At 45.5% G+C, this 20,741-nt stretch overlaps 1 protein-coding gene across 3 annotated transcripts in view; it reads right to left on the reverse strand.

The window, feature by feature from the left end:
• AKNA (AT-hook transcription factor) overlaps positions 1–20,741 on the reverse strand; it is a 279,571-nt gene that overhangs the window by 233,055 nt on the left and 25,775 nt on the right. The window contains exon 1 of one of the 3 annotated variants that reach the window (XM_069241504.1): positions 6,930–7,072. The exons of 1 other annotated variant lie outside the window; for it this stretch is intronic. The gene's annotated coding sequence lies outside the window, so the exon portion shown is untranslated. Of the gene's footprint in view, positions 1–6,417; positions 6,756–6,929; positions 7,073–20,741 lie in introns of those variants that run through there. One more of the 3 variants, XM_069241505.1, reaches the window with a different exon arrangement.

Genomic DNA, 20,741 nt, shown 5'->3' on the forward strand with positions numbered 1-20,741 from the left:
CATGCTCCTGCCGGACCTGATGTTCATCACCGAGGCCTGGCTCACACCCACCTAAGCACTCGACATTGCCTGCACCACTCCGAAAGGATACAAACTGATCCACAAGGACTGCCACAACAAACACGGAGGAGGCAGCGGCATCATGCATATGGACAACCTCTCGTGCACCACCTTCGAAGAGGAAGAGACCCGCCTCATGGAACAACTAAACTACAGAATCCAAACCAATGCCAGAACAACCATCAGAAGAACCCTTGCATACAAACCCCCTGGACCTCGACCCATCTTCTGAAGATCCATTGCAGACCTCATCACTCCTTCAGCCATCTACTTAACAGACTACATATTCCTAGGAGATCTGAACTTCCATTTGAATGAGCTCAATGACCACAATACTGACAATTTTGTAGACAACCTAAACAACATTGGGCTCAGACAACTAGTCTTCATACTGACTCACACCGCAGGACACACCCTGGACCCCATCTTCACAGCCAGTGAGAAAATCAAGTCCACACACACACAACAGAGCTTACTTGGACCGACCACCACCTGGTACATTTCAGATAGCCAGCAGACTGGAATCATCCACCACACCTCCACCTCCCCCTCTCTGCAGATGGGGTAAAGTCACTGAGACATAATTGACCATCGCCCTCCAGTGCAACAAACCCAGCATCTGCAGCAACCTCAAAAGAGATGCCAGCAACCTTTCTGAATGGATCACCAATGGCACCAACAAAGTCACCCCCACAAGGAGCTGCAGCTCCAGAAGATGCAGCAAGCCCGCTAAATGGTTCATCAATGAACTACGCATGCATGAGAGAGAATGCAAAAGGTGAGAAAGACGATGGCATTGCATGACGGACCTCGCTGACCACTGCACCTTCAAAGATGTGCTGAACAAGTACCATTGCCACCTCAGAGAAGCAAAGAAGGGCACCCTACTCAGCCGCATCGAGGAAAGCACCAACCACCCAAAGGAACTCTTCAAGATCGTCATAAAGTTCTTCCGCCCAGCAGCCCCCCGAAAACATGATCCAACCTTTCCAGACCCTCTGCAACTCTCTTGCCGACTACTTCCACAACAAGATCACAGCCACTTGCAGCAACTTTCCTCTGCAACCCACCAACATAGATCACCTTCTGATTCCGACTGAGTAATCTTCTAGCCACCTCATCACAGACTGTAAGCCACTATCCATACAGGAAACAGACGCCCTCATGACCTCAACCCACTTTGGCGCACCCGCGGACCCCTGTCACCATTACATCTTCACCCTGGGTCAGAAGGAAATCAGCAGCTTTCTCACTCACATCTGCAACCTTCCATCAAAATTGCCACCATCCCAGAGGTATGGAAACAAGCAGAGGTCAAACCACTCCTGAAGAAACCTTCAGCCTACCCCAGTACGTTACAAAATTACCGTCCCATCTCTCTGCTCCCCTTTCCAGCCATGGTCCTGGAGAAAGCCAACAACAAACAACTCTCCGAACACCTTGAAGGATACAGCCTGCTCCAACCATAGCACAAAGACCGCCCTCATTGCTGCAATGGAGGACATCAGAACCCTCTTAGACCACGGAGAAAAAGCGGCCCTGATCCTCCTAGACCTCTCTGCTGCATTCAACACCATCTCACACATCACCTCCCGACTCCACCACATCTGGATCAGATGCAACACCCTTTAATGGATCCATGCCTACATCACAGGCCGCACCCAGAGTCCACCTGCCAACCTTTGCTTCAGAACAAAAGAACAACATTTGCTACATACTGCAGGGATCCTCCCTAGTCTCACCCTCTTTGATGTCTATATAGTGCTATTAGCTGAGCTTGTTCGCTCCCATGGACTCAACATCATCTCCAATGCCGACGACACACAACTAATACTCTCCCTCTCCAAAGACACTGCCACCCACAGAGACAACTTCAGCAACGCCATAACACACATCGCTGAAGGGATGAGATCCAATTGCCTACCGACAAAATGGAGGTAATCATCTTCGGAAGCAACCCCTCTGAGTCCTGGTGGCCATTCATGCTCAGACAACCTCCGACCCCTACAGACCACGCATGCAACCTAAGAATTATCATCGACAGCAAACTCACCTTCAAACAGCAGATAAACACAGTGGCCTCCACCAGCTTCCATAACCTCTGATTGCTACATAAGATTTTAAAATGGATCTCCATCGAAACCAAAAAGACAATCATCCAAGCCATCATCACCAGCAGACTAGACTATGAAAATACTCTCTATGTTGGACTCCCCACCCAACTCCTCCACCGTCTCCAGATCATTCTGAACCCAGCTGCAAGGCTTGTCCAGAAGGGCAAACATCACTCACCCTACCAAAAAGAGCTACACTGGCTGCTGGTGCACAGGACGTGCAAATTCAAGGTTTTCACCATTGCATACAAAGCCCTACACAACATCGGACCAAAGCTTATTAACCGCAGACTCTTCTTCCACTAGCCAACCAGGGTTTTTCGCTCTACAACTCTTGTGCACGTCCCAAGCAGCCACAACGGAGGTCGCTCCTTCTCCTACCTTGCAGCAAAGTCCTGGAACTATCCCCCGCACTTTTGCACATTGCACATTCTCTTCGATTTCAGGAAAAAGCTCAAACCATAGCTGTTTGGGGATAACCACTGGCACACAACAACTTCCCATAGCACCTAGATAACCCCAGGGCGATAAGCTGTGCTTTACAAATCCATTTGATTGTTTGATTGAATGATTATCTATCAACTGACTACAGCTAAGCCTTGAGACCTCTTATAAAATAATAAAGATCTGAAATCTTGCCAATTGGTAGAGGCAGAGGTCCACTAAAGGAAGAACCTGAGTAACAGAGCAGATGGTGTGCCTAGGATCTGAGCACTCCTGCAGGACAGTGGAGGTAGATTGGGTCTGTAGTGTGAAATGCATGGTAGGACACAGTGTGTTAAAAAGAATACATTTTTTAATAGATAGCCAATGTGGAATGGTTCTGGAGGCTGAAGGCTGAAATATGAGCATTTCAAGGACAATTAAAAATCACTCAGACTGCAGCATTTTGGATATATTTGAAATGGTCTAGGATTTTGAAAGAAGTCTGAAGTCAAGCAAGTTACAGTCATCATGTCGGGAGAGGCTGAGCACTTCAACCACAGTGCGCATTATGGAGTCAAGTAAGCGGGCATATTTTACAGAGGAGACTTAGCTAATGGAGGCAAAATGCTGGTAATTGTCTGATTAGTGAGGAGACTGATTGCTTTGGCCATACTAGAAGCCAAAATTATGTATTACAGTGACAAGTAGATGATGAGTTCCTGGGGCTTCTGCCCCCTAAACTGGAGACTAGGAAGCTTATTTTCCTAGGAGAAGAATGTCTGATTTCTGCAAGCACTGTTGAAATTTGAAAGGGACAGAGACCAGGGAGCTATGAACATCATGGAGAATTTGGATGTCTTCAGTACTAAGTCGTGAATGAGACTCCTAGTGAATGGATATTCCTGGCAAAAGGTTGGACATAAGCCTTTAACAGCATAGGGCACAACAGGGAGCCCTGCTGTATGTCATGTTTAAGTTTGCTGAAGACTGAGTTAAAAGGTGGTAGGGTAGATGCTTGGGTGCAGTCTGTTAGGTAATAGGTGATCCAATACAGGGCTTTCTCCAAAATTCCTGGGCTCGTAAGACGTGCTAAAAACATTTTGAGAGGTTGTGTCAAACATTGCAGAAAGGTCAAGAAAGTCCAGGGTCGGGGAACAGAAAGTTTAGAACAGGTGGGTTTGCGCTGTGACCTGAATTACATCGATGATTGGGTATGACGAAATTGGCTGGGCAGGTTTTACCAAAGGTGGGAGGTCATCCACAAGAGAACTGTAGGTCACCTATGTGCTTGCATCTGGTTTGTTTTCAGGATGACCAGGAGACAATCTTCTGAAGAACATAGGTGGCATAGAGGGGTGGATTGCACATATTTTCCTATGAGCATTAGGTAATTGCACCTTTGGCGCAATTCTTTGCCAAGCAGAACCTTTTGAATGTGCTTCTTTCTTTCGCTGTGTGCCAGGGTATACTTCTGAGATGAGTTGCTATGCATCCCAGCCATGTTCTCCACAGTCTTGGCTAGCCAACAAATGGTATCACATACACTGTACGCCCTTGCCACTCTACTACCCCATGGTAGATATCACATGAACACTCAGGCAAGTTACCTCACCAGCCCAGTCGCTGCTACACCGTGAAAGATAACACATGAACTCTCATTCCATCTGCAGTTTGTTCTACCCCATTCTAGATACCACATGAACTCTCTGCCTTTCTCTTCAGCATCTGCTATTGCTTGGTTAGTATCCCAGGAACAGTCAGCCAGGTTCCCCACTGTCAGTGTAATCCTATGGTATACAGTATATCACATCACCGCTCAGTTCTCACATATAAATGCCATCCAGTGGTAGATGCATGCTGTATGAACTCTCAGTCTTTCACTCCAGGGCTATAAATCATACGTCTCTACAATGATAACCATCAGCAGAGCTCCCATCACCACTTCTGACCACCGGCCACTGTCTCGGTGTAGATATTACATGGACTGTAAGCAATTTTTTCTGCAGTCTCTACAATCCCATGGTAGATATTACCCAACCTCTCAGCCCTTCTGCAGTTTCTCCAATCCCAGGATAGATATTGCAGGCAGTTTTACCTTTTCTTCAGTCTATGCTTTCCCATAGTAGATACTGCATGAACTCTCAGCCCCTCTCCACAAACTGGGCTGTCCCAAAGTAGATAATGATTGATCTATCATGCCTTCTTCAGTTTGTGCTACACCATGGTAGAGATCCCGTGACCTTTAAGACCTTCTCCACTGTCTGTTCTAGCACGTGGTAGATATCACATGAACTCTCAGTCCTTCTCCACTGTCTGTTGTATACCGTGGTAGATATCACATGAACTCTCAGTCCTTCTCCACTGTCTGTGCTAGCCCGTGGTAGATATCACATGAACTCTCAGTCCTACTCCACTGTCTGTGCTAGCCCGTGGTAGATATCACATGAACTCTCAGTCCTTCTCCACTGTCTGTGCTATACCGTGGTAGATATCACATGAACTCTCAGTCCTTCTCCACTGTCTGTGCTATACCGTGGTAGATATCACATGAACTCAGCCCTCTCCACAAACTGGGCTATCCCAAAGTAGATAATGATTGATCTATCATGCCTTCTTCAGTTTGTGCTACACCATGGTAGAGATCACGTGACCTTTAAGACCTTCTCCACTGTCTGTTCTAGCACGTGGTAGATATCACATGAACTCTCAGTCCTTCTCCACTGTCTGTTGTATACCGTGGTAGATATCACATGAACTCTCAGTCCTTCTCCACTGTCTGTGCTAGCCCGTGGTAGATATCACATGAACTCTCAGTCCTACTCCACTGTCTGTGCTAGCCCGTGGTAGATATCACATGAACTCTCAGTCCTTCTCCACTGTCTGTGCTATACTGTGGTAGATATCACATGAACTCTCAGTCCTTCTCCACTGTCTGTGCTATACCGTGGTAGATATCACATGAACTCAGCCCTCTCCACAAACTGGGCTATCCCAAAGTAGATAATGATTGATCTATCGTGCGTTTTTTTCAGTTTGTGCTACACCATGGTAGAGATCCCGTGACCTTTAAGACCTTCTCCACTGTCTGTGCTAGCACGTGGTAGATATCACATGAACTCTCAGCCCTTCTCCACTGTCTGTGCTATACCGTGGTAGATATCACACGAACCGTCAGCCAGCCTCCACTGTCGGTGCTATCCCTTGGTAACTATCACTTGAACTCCAAGCCAGTCTCCACTGTCTCTCCTAGCCCGTGGCAGACATCACATGAACTCCCAGCTGGTATCCACTGCTCTGCTTTCCTATTGTAGATATCACATGGACTTTCTGGCCGTCACCACAGTCTCTGCTATTCCATGGTGGATATTACAATAACTTCTAGCCCGTATCCAACCTCTCTGCCTTGAACTCCCAGCCCGTCCCACAGTTCTTGCTTTCCCATGATGACGTACGTACTTAGGACCAGAGCACCCGGTCCTTCTCTACACCCCCAGACACTCTCGTTGCATCGCAGGCGTTCGACAGACACACTCTGTTCCTTTCCACAGCTCTTACATCCTAGCTACGACATGGACCCCTTTATCTTCCCCACAGCCTCCTCCTTCCGACGTCATTGTCTGGGGCTCCTGGCTAAAGTCCTGAGTCTCTTCTGTAAAGCGCCTTGTAAACCGCTTTACCCGCTAGCTTCATCTCGCTGATTAATCCCCGTTCTGTATGGACGCCGATCTCTGCCCCAATTGCTTTGGTGTCTGTCCCTTCCCAGAGTTCATCCTCGCTCTTGGTCCCCATCCCGTGTCTGGTACTCCCTCCCCGGTACCTGCAGCAGATCCCCGGCGGTCCCAGGGCTGTCCTCTTCCGCACATGCAGGCTGGGCAGGATGGGCCAGGACCGGCGCACTGTCTGCAGCTCCAGGCGGCTAAATATAGTCTGCTCTCCTCCTTCTCCGGGTCTTAGTGCGCAGTTTAAGATTTCTTAACTCTATCCTCCCGTCTGTGCGCCGTTCTCTTTCACGGGATGTCCTCATCTTCTCAGCCCACCCCCGATTTCTGTCAGACTCTCTTCCCGCTTTCCAGCCAGCCCTCCTCTCCCCTCTCTGTACCAGCGTCCCGAGCCCTGTAAGTCCTCAGCCGGGACGTCTTTGTCCAGCTCCCCGAGAAGGAGGAAGCATCCCCCCTTCACCCTCCCCTTGCACCCCGGCTCCACGCATACGCTGCCACCCAGTCAACTTCTCAAGCAGACGCAGGAAGTGCCTTGTTGGGTTGCCCCATACTCCCCCCGTCTGCCCCGTCCCTCAGCCAGGCCCCCCTACACACTCGGAGGCACACTTACAAGCTGTCCCGGTATCCCAGGGATCCCGGCTCCGGCAGGTTTCCACGGGGGGGCAACCACAGGCTGGGGGCGCACATCTGTCGTGGGGGCCATGATGCTAGTCATCCTCTCGTGCACGGAGGCGGGTGGAAGGCGGAGCTAGAGGCAGGCTTGAGAACGATGCCGACACCCCACAACATCTCGAGACCTCGTTTACGTCCTACTCATGTGTGTGGAGTACACAGGGCATTGAGCAATCACAGGGCAGCAGACGGCTTCGGCCAGCTTAAATGGGCAGTGCTGGAAATGGAAAAAGTTTCCATGATCCCATAAACTGGGGGTGAAGTTGGAACAACAGAAACTGCGTGGAATGACGAGGGCGGAGTCATGAAATGTGGACTCTGACAGTCAACTTCTACATTTATTTATTTATTTATTTAAACTATGTCGCAAAGAAAGTGGCAACAAGGACAAATGTGAGAGTAAATCTGTTCAGGCTCACTTAATTGGTCACTTGCAGGTTGCATTTTAAACTTACTTCGGGTTTGAGGCACCTGCTGAGACAACTTTGTGTGCCCAACAATTTTTAGAGGATAGTAGTAACAGTAAGATAACTCTGTTGGTTAATGCTCCTGCTACGGAGATCTGTGCTTTATCTAGTTACAGTTTTGACTCATTATAGAGGATTAATGTACCTGCTGCTAAGCACAACTTGTAAGATGCAGATCACCGATCTGTATTTTAAGTAGATGACTCAGTGGATTGGTCCTTTTTTCATAGAAATTCTTTTATCACTTGCAGTTCATACGCCAAAATCTTTTAACTATAGCACGGTGAGCTTTGAGACGGCATCAAGGCTCTGCATGCAAACTGCAAGGCAAAGGTTTAGAACCGTTTTGTTTCCCCCCCCCCCCTCAATCTTTAGTTTTTCTACTGTTGCTAAAATGATTCCTTTGGGTCGTAAAAAAAAAAAAACGTATGGGTACAGACACCCTAACCTAAGCATTACTTTTTAGATCCTGGCTTTGTATTTTTCCAGACAATTCACTCTTAACACATAGGGGGTCATTTTGACCTCAGCGGTCTTTTTTAAAGACCGCCGAGAGACCGCTGTGCGGAAGACCGCCAGTGGTGGCGGTTTTCCCACTCGGCCTATTATGACCGTTGGCAGCTCTCCGTCCTTTTACGGACGGAGAGCCGCCAACAGCCATACTGGCGGGAGGCGGGGAAGTGGAGGTTGCTCCACCTCCACGACACGCCAACAGAACACCGCCCAGCGAATCACGTCCTGTGATTCGCCGTGGCGGTGTTCTGTTGGCGGTTTGGTGTTGGCGGAGCTGCCCCCATGGCTCCCGTCCCCTCCCGGAGGATTGTCGGACCAGGTAAGTCGATCGTCCGTGAGGGGAGGGGGGTGGGGGGGTGTTGTGTGGGTGCATGGGTGTGTGTGTGTGTGTATGTAGAGGGGGAGTGTGAGGGTGTGTATGCTTGCGGGGGTGTTGTGTGTATGGGAATGAGTGCGTGTATGTCTGTGGGTATGTCTGTATGGATGTGTGCGTGCATGTTTGAATGTGGGTGTGCGTGTCTGACTGTGTGTGTGGATGTTGGCATGTATGTCGGCGTGTGTGCGTGTAAGTATGTAGGTGGTGCCTGCGTGCGTGTCGTGTGGGTATGGGTGAAGTGATGTTGGGGTCGGGGTGTGGAGGGGGGCCCTGCCACCTTTGGGTGGTGGCAGGGGTGGTGGGGGGGTAGGGGAGGGAGTCGGGTGGGGGGTGGGGGAGACCCCTATCAGTGCCAGGGAAGGAATTCCCTGGCACTGATAGTGCTTACCGCCATGGATTTCATGGCGGTTCAAACCGCTGGAAATCCACGGCGGTAAGCCGGGTCCAAATACCGCCGGCGGTATAGTGATGGCCGCCGGGCTGGAGACCCGGGTCTCCAGCCCGGCGGTCGTCTCCGCCCTGGCGGCGGAACGGAGAACCGGCGGATGACCATGGTGGTAACCGCCATGGTCATAATTCCACAAAGTAAGACCGCTAGCCTGTTGGCGGTCTTACTGCCGGTTCTCTGCCTTCCGCCAGGGTCATAATGACCCCCATAATGTCTGTCAATACAGATGATATGTGACTGCAACACCTTGTAACCCCCATTGTATGTTGTTACATTCCCTGTGCATTGGTTTACACACTTCTCATAGTCATTGTGTTTAAGTGTTGTGTATGTCTTTGTGTGATGTAAAGGGCTGTGACACCATACACTGGGATGAACAGTGATATAAGCAAATAAAATAAAATAAATAAATTAGTAGGTCCTATTTTAATTATTAGTGCAGTTACTCATACAGGTGGATACATCTGGCATTCTTACAGAGAATGCACATCTTTTACATACACCTGTTGAATAATGTCAAAAATCTGCCCCCAAATCATAGTTTCTCCTAAGCACTTGTGAAGAGATGACAAGCAGAATGCCATTGTGTCTCCACATTGCACAGGCAACTAGATGATAGGCTCCGGATAGCTCCCAGCCACGATTAACCTCAAACAAAAATAGGGCCGATGCCCTGTTATGCGAGTCCTTTTCATAGAGCAGAATTGGAAGTGTAAATCAGAAGCCCCTCTGCAGGTTGCTGCTCCAAACGGAAATGAGACAATGTGCAGGAACTGCTGAATATGTCATGGTCTCAGTAAATTACAGTGGGACAAGTCATCATGGTTCATTGGTAGGCCCAGATTCCAAAACGGCTCAAAAAGCTGTCAGATCCAAGGTCCGGCTGGATCCCCTCATTCTCTGCACTGACTATGGGAACTCAACTTGTAATGTCAACCATAGTGATGTTTTTATGATGCTGATGTAAAGATTAGTGTTTTGTATGGGCAGGGATTGCTATAGTTTGTTTTTATTTCCATTTTGTTTTCCAGAGACTTACTTCGATGTTACTGAGATCCTTTGTGACTCTGATACAATTCATCTTAGTCAGGGCCGCTGGAAATATGTGTCATAGGAGGATCAAATTATGCTACATGTTTGAATAAATTATGCAGTGAGAAAATGCAAACCATGCTCTAAGGAAAATAAAACAAGCTCACAAGTACAGTTTTTGTAACAAAATGCGTGTCTCATTTATATCGATCACATTTATGTTCTTACACATTACATCATGTTCATATTTACCATATGCTCCCACTGCTTCTCTTTCTATTAAAAGCATAGCTACAGAACAAACGAGTACACTTGATATTTAATGTATTTGTGGAAAACTAGGAGCTCCTTTAGGATTCAAACATGGGTGCATAACTAAGATAAATATATCTATGTTACTTACAAAGTATCAGTGGACAGTACAAATACCCTCTCCTTTGAAAATGCTGTCTCTGAGGTGAACTTTAAGGCACATTTTCATACTTTTTTGCGCCGCATTTGCGCTATTTTTTGACGCAAAAGCGGCACAAACTTACAAAATACAATTATATTTTGTAAGTTTGCACCGCTTTTGCGTCAAAAAATGACACAAATGCGGCGCAAAAACAGTATAAATATGGGCCTTAATTGTGTGAATAGTGAATCAACAACAATTATTGGCAAAAAGGGGAGGATATGTGGGCTAGTTAGCTGACAACATCGGAGAAGGAGGTACCAGTTCCACCCCCTTGGATAGATGCTCTGTGTTCAACGATCGTGTAAGTCCACTGCATATGTAGATGAGTTACTGGGACTAGGACTTTGAGATCAGCAGAGGATGGATACCAGTAATGAAGAGGATGACAAGTCAGGGGATTCATGTGAAGCTTTGTCCATGGTACCACAGTGTCTTACTGAACTTGCAGCCAGTAATGAGCTGGTGCTGTGGACCTTTCTAGTAGATTTGTGAGTTGGGATTGAGGTTTCAGACTCCAGAATAATCACACTTCCAAATGAGGTGCTGACGTGCCCCCCCAAAGAACTCGAGCTGCCCAGGAGATTTTACCTTTAGAAAGTGGAAGATTGCATGCTATTTTTGTGTGAAGCTTTATCAGATGTGGAGAAGAAGCAAGGGTCCAGATGAGGTTGAACATAAATGCTATCTACATGAAGAATGACAACCAATGATGCCATTACTTTGGTGAATACTAAGAAATAGATTTTAGTCTGAAAGGAAGGTCCTTGAAACTGAAGTATTTCTCTGATAGATCCCATCCTAAGAGTATCGCTGGTGTGAAGGATGAATGGGAAAGTGAAAATATGCACCCTTCATGTTGCTGAAAGTCAGAAAATACCTGGAGATACAACAGAAATAATGAATTGGAGAGTATTCATCTGGAAAGTTATAGAACTCAACCATTAATTCACATCCTGCAGGCCTTTTATGAGACTGGAGGACAGGAATTGGGTGTTTCCAGGATTCTGTTTCTAGTCTAACCGTCTTATACCTCTTCTTCTGGGAAGGAGTTTAAAACAGCAGAATAAGGAATTTTAGGTTCTCTATCTTCCTTATAGGTGGATGGGTTAAACCTAACAGAAAAGGACTGGTATGGGGAAGTACGATAAAGTGGTAATGAAACATTTGTTAAATCCTGTTCAATTTGCATTAAAGTATAAAAGTGTTTGTTCTCTGCTGCTGAAAAATGACCCCGCCCAGTCCATCATATGAAAATGTTTATTTGCTCTTATCAATATAGGCACTTTTTTCATTACTAAATTACAGCAACCATCAACTAAAGATGAGTATTTACCCTTTCCAAACATCTTGCATAGCACGGCATTCCATGAGCACCACTTTTTCTCACTTTTGATCCATTTGGGTGGCCAGACACAAACTTTTATTGTATTAAAGTCTGCAAATTATGCATTAGATATTAGATTATGTGGTTGGAGTAGCAAATTCACATGTCAAGACAAATATAGTAGCTACACAATCAAATTTTCCACTTGTAGCTACCATACAGAGTTTTGGCTAGTGAACCCATAACCAAACCATTTGAATGGAGCTCTTGTGAGAACCACATGTCTTTCAGACTACTGCTGGTCGTGGTAAACTTGGGCTTGTACTGTATTGTAAATTTAAATAAGTCGGAACTAACATTTATTTTTCTGCTCCACAGTCATCCCTCTGTGGGGCTAAAGCAGGTCAGTAATTCAATGAGAGTAAAGTTTAAAAACTGAAGTTGCTGATGCAAAAGCCCCATAATAGTCTACAGCCAAGAGAGGAAAAAGGCTATAACTTGAGCTTAATGTGACTGAATACCATGTTATGGTATTTGTGGGAAAAAACAAATACATGTCTTACAAGAAGAGATCCTGGGTTTTGGTATGCTAACTTGCAGGCTTGGTAATAGGTGCTTATTCATAATGTGTGGAGGTTAGCTGTTATTAATCGATTCCCTTATAACTGAGTTGGGGGGTGGATGCAAAAGAGGCATCAACACCAGTTGTAGCTTATAGCTTAGATTTGGAGCACATATCAAACATGCTTCTTTTATTTAAAGGTGTTTCTTTATTCTGTTCCAGGTTATGTTTTAAAATTAGGCCTCAAGTTTCTTTCAAGTTTACTCTGCCTACATTATTGGGTCAACAAAATAACCTATTTTCATTAAGAAATAGCCCCAAAGAACACACTAATAAGTAACATATTCATTATGTTTATCATATCTCGTATATCATATCATGTCTCAGTAGGAAGCTGTTAGCCACGGCATCTTTTGGGGTGTTTCCCCTGTCTTTTTGCCTTCTGACTTCCTGTTTTTATGGTATGCTGGATCTGTTTTTGCTGGTTTATTGTCTCTGCACACTTTACCATTGCTGATCAGTTCTAAAGTGCTTAAATACTTAAATTTTACTGGTGATTGGGTTATCTATGACTGGCATATTTGATTTACTGGTAAGTCCTAGTAAAGCGCACTAGGGGTGCCCATGGAGAATAAATCAAATGCTACTAGTGGACTTGCAGCACTGATTGTGCCACCCCCATGAGTAGCCATGTGAACATGTCTCAGACCTGCTACTGCAGTGTCTGTGTGTGCAGTTTTAAACTGCCAATTCAACCTGGCGAGTGTACTCACTTGCCAGGCCCAAGCCTTCCCTTTTCCTACATGAACGTCACCCCTAAGATAGACCCAAGGTAGCCCCATAGGCAGGGCAAAGTGTATGTTAGAGGTAGGACACATACTGATGTTTTTACACGTCTAGATAGTGAAATACTGCCAAATTCAATTTTCACTATTGCACGGCCCATCTCTCTCATAGGTTAACATGAGGGTTGCCTTTAAATATATTTTAAGTGCAGTTTCCCATTGGGAGAAAATAGAGATGTGGAGTTTGGGGTCTCTGAACTCACAATTTAAAAATACACCTTTTGGTAAAGTTGGTTTCTAGATTGTCAGTTTGAAAATGCCACTTATTAGAAAGTGGGCATTTCTTGCTTAAACCATTCTGTGCCTCTGCCTGTTTGTGTATTCCATGCCTGAGTCAGACTGACAGTTGGGCTGTTGTGAATTCCCTCTAAACAGAGACACAAAGGTAGCTGGGGTGTAGCATGCATATCCTGATGAGTCTCCTGGGCTAGAGTGGGGAGCTGACACACCTGGTGTGTGTCTGGGGCCAGGCCTGGCAAGGAAGGATCTTACCAACAACACAGACTTTCCTTTGAAGTTTGCCTACTTCCAAGGCAGAAAGGGGTATAAATAGTGGACACAAAACCGCAGACTGGGAGAGCACTTCTGGATCAAGAGGAACATCTGCCAGGGAGAAGAGCTGAAGAAATACTGCCCCTTTGCTGGTTGTGCTTTGCTTGTTTGGCCTGCTGTTGCTGTTTCTGCCTTAAAGAGGGCAAAAACTAGACTTTGCTGGGTATCCTGCTTGTGAAATTTCTCCAAAGGCTTGGAGTAGAGCTTGCCTCCTGTTGGAAGTCTCAGGGATATCAAAGACTTCAGTTTCATCTGCCTACAGCAGTGGGAACTGTGTGTTTTGTGCTGCAACAGAAGAAAAACCACTGCAACACTGCTGACTGCACTGTGACCTGACCACACCACACAGAGCCTTGCCCCACGTTGCTTCGCAACCCTGGTCTCATCGCCACTGCCACCAGACACCGTCCCAGAGCCACTGCTTGCACCGTGACCTGTGGGTACCGCACTCTGCATCGCCTTGCTCACACTGCAGCCCTGGCATCCCCAACGGCACCACTCCACGGTGACACCGATGCTGCTGCCTACACCGTGGCCTGAGGACACCGCTCGTGAGGTACACAGAGCACCATCCCACACCACAGCCCCGGTCCACTGACGCCAGCGCCATCAACTCGAGTGTTGTCAACAGACGCCTCTGTCTGCACCACGACCCGTGGACACTGCACAGAGCCTGCGCCGCACTGCCGCTTTGGGTCTACTGACGACAGCACTTCAGCAACGATGACGTCGCTGCCTGCACAGAGACCTGGAGACACCGCACGTCGCACCGCCTGCTTCACATCGCAGTCCTGGTCTCACCGCCGTCATCACCGAGCCGCTGCCTGTGTTGGATAGCTCTTTTAGCCATGTTCTAAATAAGTTGTTTTAGCTAACTAGGCCTGCAGCTATGCACTTTAACCCGATTACATTTTATTCGGCATTGCTTTATTTTTCTAGCAATAGCTACATTTGCGGTGCTGTTTTATTTTCTCTATCTCATTGTTCTTTCGTCTAAAAAAGCATCACATTCTTAGTAGGACAAGTAGTTCACTTTGTGCTTTCTCCAAGGCTACAGTCAGATAGGGTTGCTGACAAACGTGGTGTGCTGTGTCTGCAACATTCACAGAAAAACACACACTCATACGTGGGGACCATTTGTTAGAATGTTAGCTGGTTTATTATAAAAACACCCCCTTGTCACAGACAAGTTAGAGGGAGATTCCAGCCAGATGACCATGACTGTATGCTGATTGCTGCAAGCTTCACTACAGCTTATGGCTTAGACGACCGAGCCCTGATCCAGATGGGGACGGTGTCTTTTTAGACTTCAGGCCTCTTCTCAAGGTATGAGGGATAATGTTCTCCCAGGGGGAAACCCGAAAGGCAGATTAGTCTTAGTATACTATGCTCATACTTAGTGTAGGTGAGGGGTTATAGATCCACTCCCCTAATTAGACAGCATGGTAGGACTGTTTCTGTGTCTTAAACTTTTAGTTACATGCCTGCTCCTATTGTTTTTTATTATCCTTGTTATTGCCATGCACCTACTTTTAACCGAAGTTGCAGATATTTTAATAAATGCTTATTGAAATATATCCTACCTCCGTCGTCCTTGCTTGAGTGGAACTGGAGAAAAAAGGAATGAGATCTGATGTACCACGATTCCCTGGGGAGTCTATCTTGCCATGAGCTTGGTTGCCCTAATCATCTTGGTAAGAGATGGGGCACTTCTAGTTAGCCGGAAACCCCGGATTAGGCAGACAGGTGTCACATGGTGTGGAATTGTACTTAGTACCCACAACCAAGGCGATCCTACCGCCCAAATCCAGTAGCCTCATTGCCCTAATCAGAACCCACGTGACACCTGCACAGTGATCAGCCCGGAGTTCGATCTGCACCGCTTGTGACTTCAAGGTCCCAACGACCCCGCACCAATCTCCAAAACTGACGCCTGTGACGCCGCACTCCAGATCTCATCGCGATGATCAATACGCCCTGCATTTCCAAGGTACTGTTTGTGGGTGTTCCTGACACAGTAGTTGGCCTGCGACGCTGCAGCCGGCCTGAACTGTTGGAGTTGTTGTTCACGATGCCGTGATAGCCCCAGATGAAGCTATTGACTTCAAAGAACTGTATTGTTAAGTTAATTCTTGCAAAAATCATATCTGTATTACTGTATGTTGTTTTTTTCTCATTTTGGTCTTGTTTTACATAGATAAATATTGGCTATTTTTCTAAAACTGGCCTGGTGGCCTGGTGTCCTTTTGTGGTGTTTTCACTGTGTTACTGTGTGTTATGTGCAAATGCTTCACACATTGCTTCTGAGATAAGCCTAACTGCTTGTGCCAAGCTACCAAGGGGGTGAGCAGGGGTTATCGGAGCTGGGTATCTCCCTTATCCTGACTAGAGTGATGGTCCCTACTTGGACAGGGTGAAAACCGACTGCCAACTACAGACCCCATTTCTAACAGAAGCAATTTTACATTCAATATTTCAGACCTTAAAATGAGATGTAAAATGTTTGGGATTATCCTAAACTGGAAATAACTGTCATGTTCAGAATGATGAGTGTGATGAAAACACGAATTTTGCAAGCAAATTAAAAAAAAAAATGTTCATGTCAAAAAAGGAAACATTCTTTCAAACGTGCTTCAATTGCATTTAAGTATATAGAGGTTATGTTTCTTGCTGCAGCAGCAGCACTTGCTCAGTCCTTCAGTTGAGGATATTATCATCAAACAGGCACCATTATTGTACTTTCAATTATTCATACAGTAAGCAACTGCTCAAGGGAGGCTATTAAACTTTTGCAATGTTTCTGCATGGTCCTGCACCGAGTGATACATTTATTGATCCTGCTGGGATAATTATAATTCCAAGAAACTGTTGGCTCCTATGCCCTCCCTTGAGCCTAAGCTGGAAAACAGATTTGTGACGTTTCACCCGTGTGATCCAGATACCACATTTTCTCTTGAAGACTGAGGAAACCCCCAGCCTCTTCCACAATCGCAAGTAAGTGAAACCGTGTGGCCATGACATATGGTTTGGTAGGCATTGGCTTTCCTATATTCCATGTCCCCCTAAAACATAATCATAGGACAGACTGGACTTCTGGTGGGCCACTGCTTTAGGAATTTGTTCAACCTTGATCAGATACAGGCTTTTTAAATATGGGAGCTAAAGAAGGGCTATCCAGGTATATATATCAATTCCTAGGGCCATTAGATATTTCAGACTCTGATTGGCAGTAAATGAGCTGTTGGTCCCAGAAAGCCTCAGTGACCCTAACTAAAATTGTAGTACCCTGGGGACCATAACAGAACATGTCTATAGCAAACCGAGATAAACCGAGTTTATTCACTTTTGATACCAAAACTTTCGACGTTGGCTTAGTTAAAAAAATAGAAGAGAGAAGCCTAAAACTTTAGAGACTACAATAACAGATTTCGACGGTGTCACCAGAATTGACTTCCCTATGACACTAAGATATCATACCTCCTAGGCTCCTCAATAGAGTCAAATGTTTAAAACTTCCCACACAGGTATGTGTGATGCTTAACTCCAATATAATAGCAATCGCCAATTACTGTCTAGATGAGCTGTATAGATAAAATAGACCTCAGAATATACCACAAGTGAGCCCAAGGACCATGTATCTGGGCCATATCCTGTAATCTATTTTTTTCTGCATCTCTTGTATGGTTAGTGCTAGACACTTTAAACTTTTAATTATTCTTTGTCATTTTTACTCCGTTTTTCATTTAAAGACACTTGCCATGTGATTAGAACCCTGACTTCAAATTAATTGCAGTCTAGGCTTTGGCAAACAATCTATCCACGAGGGTGGGGAAGGGCGGGAGGTGTGGGGCGGTTGGAGGCTCAACTTTACAAGTCTGACCTAGTGCCCTTACATTGGTATTTATTCATTTTTAAATCACTCTTTAACACATTGGGACTGAAGCCAAGCACACGTCTTAAAGTATTGGGTCAGGATTTCTCTGTACCAGGAAAATTCAAACGGAAGAATACCCATTAGAATACCAGACTTTGTATTTGGAAAATACACGAAGCACCTTTGATAGCCCAGCAGAACTACCTGCTCTCAGTGTCATAGCAAAGGAGCCATGAGACAAATGCAAACAGGGAAAATAGGCCCTTCCGCCCCTCCACCTGCAAGGTAGTAAAATCAACAGCCATGATTTGGACGCTGTGGGCCCCTCACACCTTGGGCTTTGTTCCCCACTGCAGGAAGAGCTGACACTGTTCAGGCAGGGCTACTGGTTTTACACCTGTGATCTGGCCCACTCTGGACCCAGCCACTAGTCCGCTCTTGATGTCACTGATAAGGTGAAGGCAGAAACAAAGTAGGCAGACAACAAAGAGTTCATTCACATCGCGAGGGCCGGGATGGTGACAGAATTGGCAGCTGGCAGTACCAGCCTGCTACTGCCACCACAATATATCAGGCATTACAGCTGAAGCCCTGTCACTGGGGGTGCAGTGGGGGAAGCCTGGGGGTAGTGGAGAGGCTGGTAAATGGATAGAAGCAGTTCCTGCAAAAGAGGCAAGAAGGAAGGTTGCGAGGTAACAGGCTTGGTCAGCAAGCAGCAGATCTTGGGAAAAGGCGATGAGAGGAGACATTAATAGCTTCGATAGATTACAAGACAGCACCCCCAGTAAGTGAGAGGCAGGAAATGTGCTCAGAAGCAAAACAGCATCCTGAAAGCGAGGGATATCCACGAGACCACATAGTGTACACGAGAAAATTCAGTCAGCATCTCAGAAACAAAGTCAGACTCCTAGAGACAGAACCGCCCAATCCCTGCTACAAACATGAAAGAAATTTCCAAAAAAAACATGATCAGTTGAGGGAATGTTATGGTTATAGTCCACAAACTACACTCACATTTGCCTGTTTTCCAGAACTGTTCTGTCATAGCTTTTTATAACTTGGGCTGCTGAACTTAATGCGACGGGGGAAACTACTTTATGCGGCAGGGGAGCACTAAATTAAGCAGCAAAAAAAAAAAAAAATCTGTGGCATATTGCAATACATTTTTGTTGATAGCATTAATTATTTTGAAATTTTAACACATTGTTATACCATCTGGGCAAAGATTTCACCTCGCCAGAACCAGTTTAACTACCAAGTGCAGAAATAAGCAATTAAAAGAAGATCTGTTAAAATTTGTGGAGGGTCTTTCACTGCAGGTTTTTAGTAACTTTTGATCCATTTGACCTAGAAACAACTTTTTTTGTTAAAATATGCAGATTATGCAGCAGATAATGGACTGTGTGGCAAATTCCACAAATACACAGTTATGCGAAAAAAAGCTGTGGCCACAGAATCGCATAATTCCAGTTACCCTGCCTATAACTTCCCAAGGCACTGACAATATCTTCACACTTGATATCACAGCAGATATCACAAGACGCGACTCCTACAGCATCACTAGTGACAATACATATTAAGGCACCAGTGACAATGTAAGAACTCGATAAGCATGGCTGAAGGTTGTAAGGAAGACTTTTTGGCAATGGCATCTGCTGAGCTGCTATGCCACTGAACCCAATGCACACGATCCTGTATCATGTAGGGCACTCTTGGTGCAGGGTGTGGTCATTAGCCATGGTGGCTGGGCCCGTGCTTATCTGCCCCGTGATGATTTTCTGCTAAGAGAGCAGACATGGTGCCCAGCCTCTGCACCCTTATGTCGTACTTTTAGTTATGTTGTCGCTTTCAGAAATATCACATGCTAATACTACAGTAGGTTTATGGATTTCAGATTCTATTATGCGTTATCACTAGTATAGGTGGTAGAATTGTAGGCACTGTCTTGCAGTATTTATGCAGTATTGCACCAGATTGTAGATACTTTTGTTCAGTGTCCCTGTGAATCAGCTATTGATTCTAGTCACTGTGGCATTTTTAGGCCTCTCCTGCCCACTACGTTGTACAGCATGAGAAAGTGGGGCTGTGCACTCTAGTCATTGGCTAACTTCACTGTGAGTGGCAGGATTCTCCAGTCAGTTTCACGTGAGGCACAACCACACATAAAGTAGTTCCACTGAGTCCCAGTGACTTCTGTGGCAATGTGTGTTTTTTTAGACCAAATATACATTTGTGCATTTAGCCAGAATTTTGTTTTTGTCTTTAGATCATTCAGGTCCCCCCGATTTCCCCAACAACAGCTAATGCTAAAAAAAAAACAAGCATTGGTAGAGCCAAAAGGCTAGGTGTCAACACCATGCTTATTGGCTTGCCAATTCTTGTTTTGGAAATGCTGTGGATTTTAGACAGGCTCTCTTGCATGGTATTCCTATGGCAATGCTCTGGATTTTGGACACAATCATGCATTACTGCTATAGTAATGTAATGGATCTCAGACACTTTGTGCCGCCTACATTTGGTAATGTAATTGATTTCACACAATACTGTGTAGTATTGCCATGGTAAAGTAGCGCATCGCAGATACTTTCCTGTTGAATTCCAATGATAATGCCATTAATTTCAGAAACTTCATTTTATAGCATTCCTATTTTATTGTTGTGCTTTTCAGACACCAACTTGTTGAATCCCTAGGCAATGCCGTGGATTTCAAATCAACGGTATAGGAATTCTATGGTAATGATGTGGATTTTGGACTCAGTTGCATTCTATTCCTATAACAGTGCTACACATTTCAGATACTTTTTTTTAGCATCCCAGTTGTCATGCTCTGGATTTTAGACATTGGTGTCTAATATCCCATTGCTAATGCTGTGGATTTCAGACACCATTGTTCTATATCCCTATGAAAGTGCTGTAGATTTCGGGCAATATTGTGCAGTGAGCTTATGCTGGAGTGTGGAACTCGCTAAAGTGCTGGGTGAACATTCTAACGATAAGCACTAACCTTGCGATATTGCCATGCGCTTACAATACTCTCTAGTTATAGTTATATTTATATGGCACTGTTGTTAATCTTGCATTCTATAGGCAAGTGTTCCTGTTGCGGGCCTGTATTGTTCCTTTTAGAGGTTACCAACAAAGATGCAATTAGCTTCATAGACTATTCTGTGATAGTGGCTGTCATGCAGTTGAGGTTTACTCAATATGATGGCCAGGACTCATATAAAATATTTGTTACCAACAAAGTGAAGGATGACTCCCCACTCAAGTGTATTCCTATTAAAAAAACGATGTATTTAG

Source organism: Pleurodeles waltl, chromosome 6 (assembly GCF_031143425.1).
Source record: "Pleurodeles waltl isolate 20211129_DDA chromosome 6, aPleWal1.hap1.20221129, whole genome shotgun sequence".
NCBI classification, from domain to species: Eukaryota; Metazoa; Chordata; class Amphibia; order Caudata; family Salamandridae; genus Pleurodeles; species Pleurodeles waltl.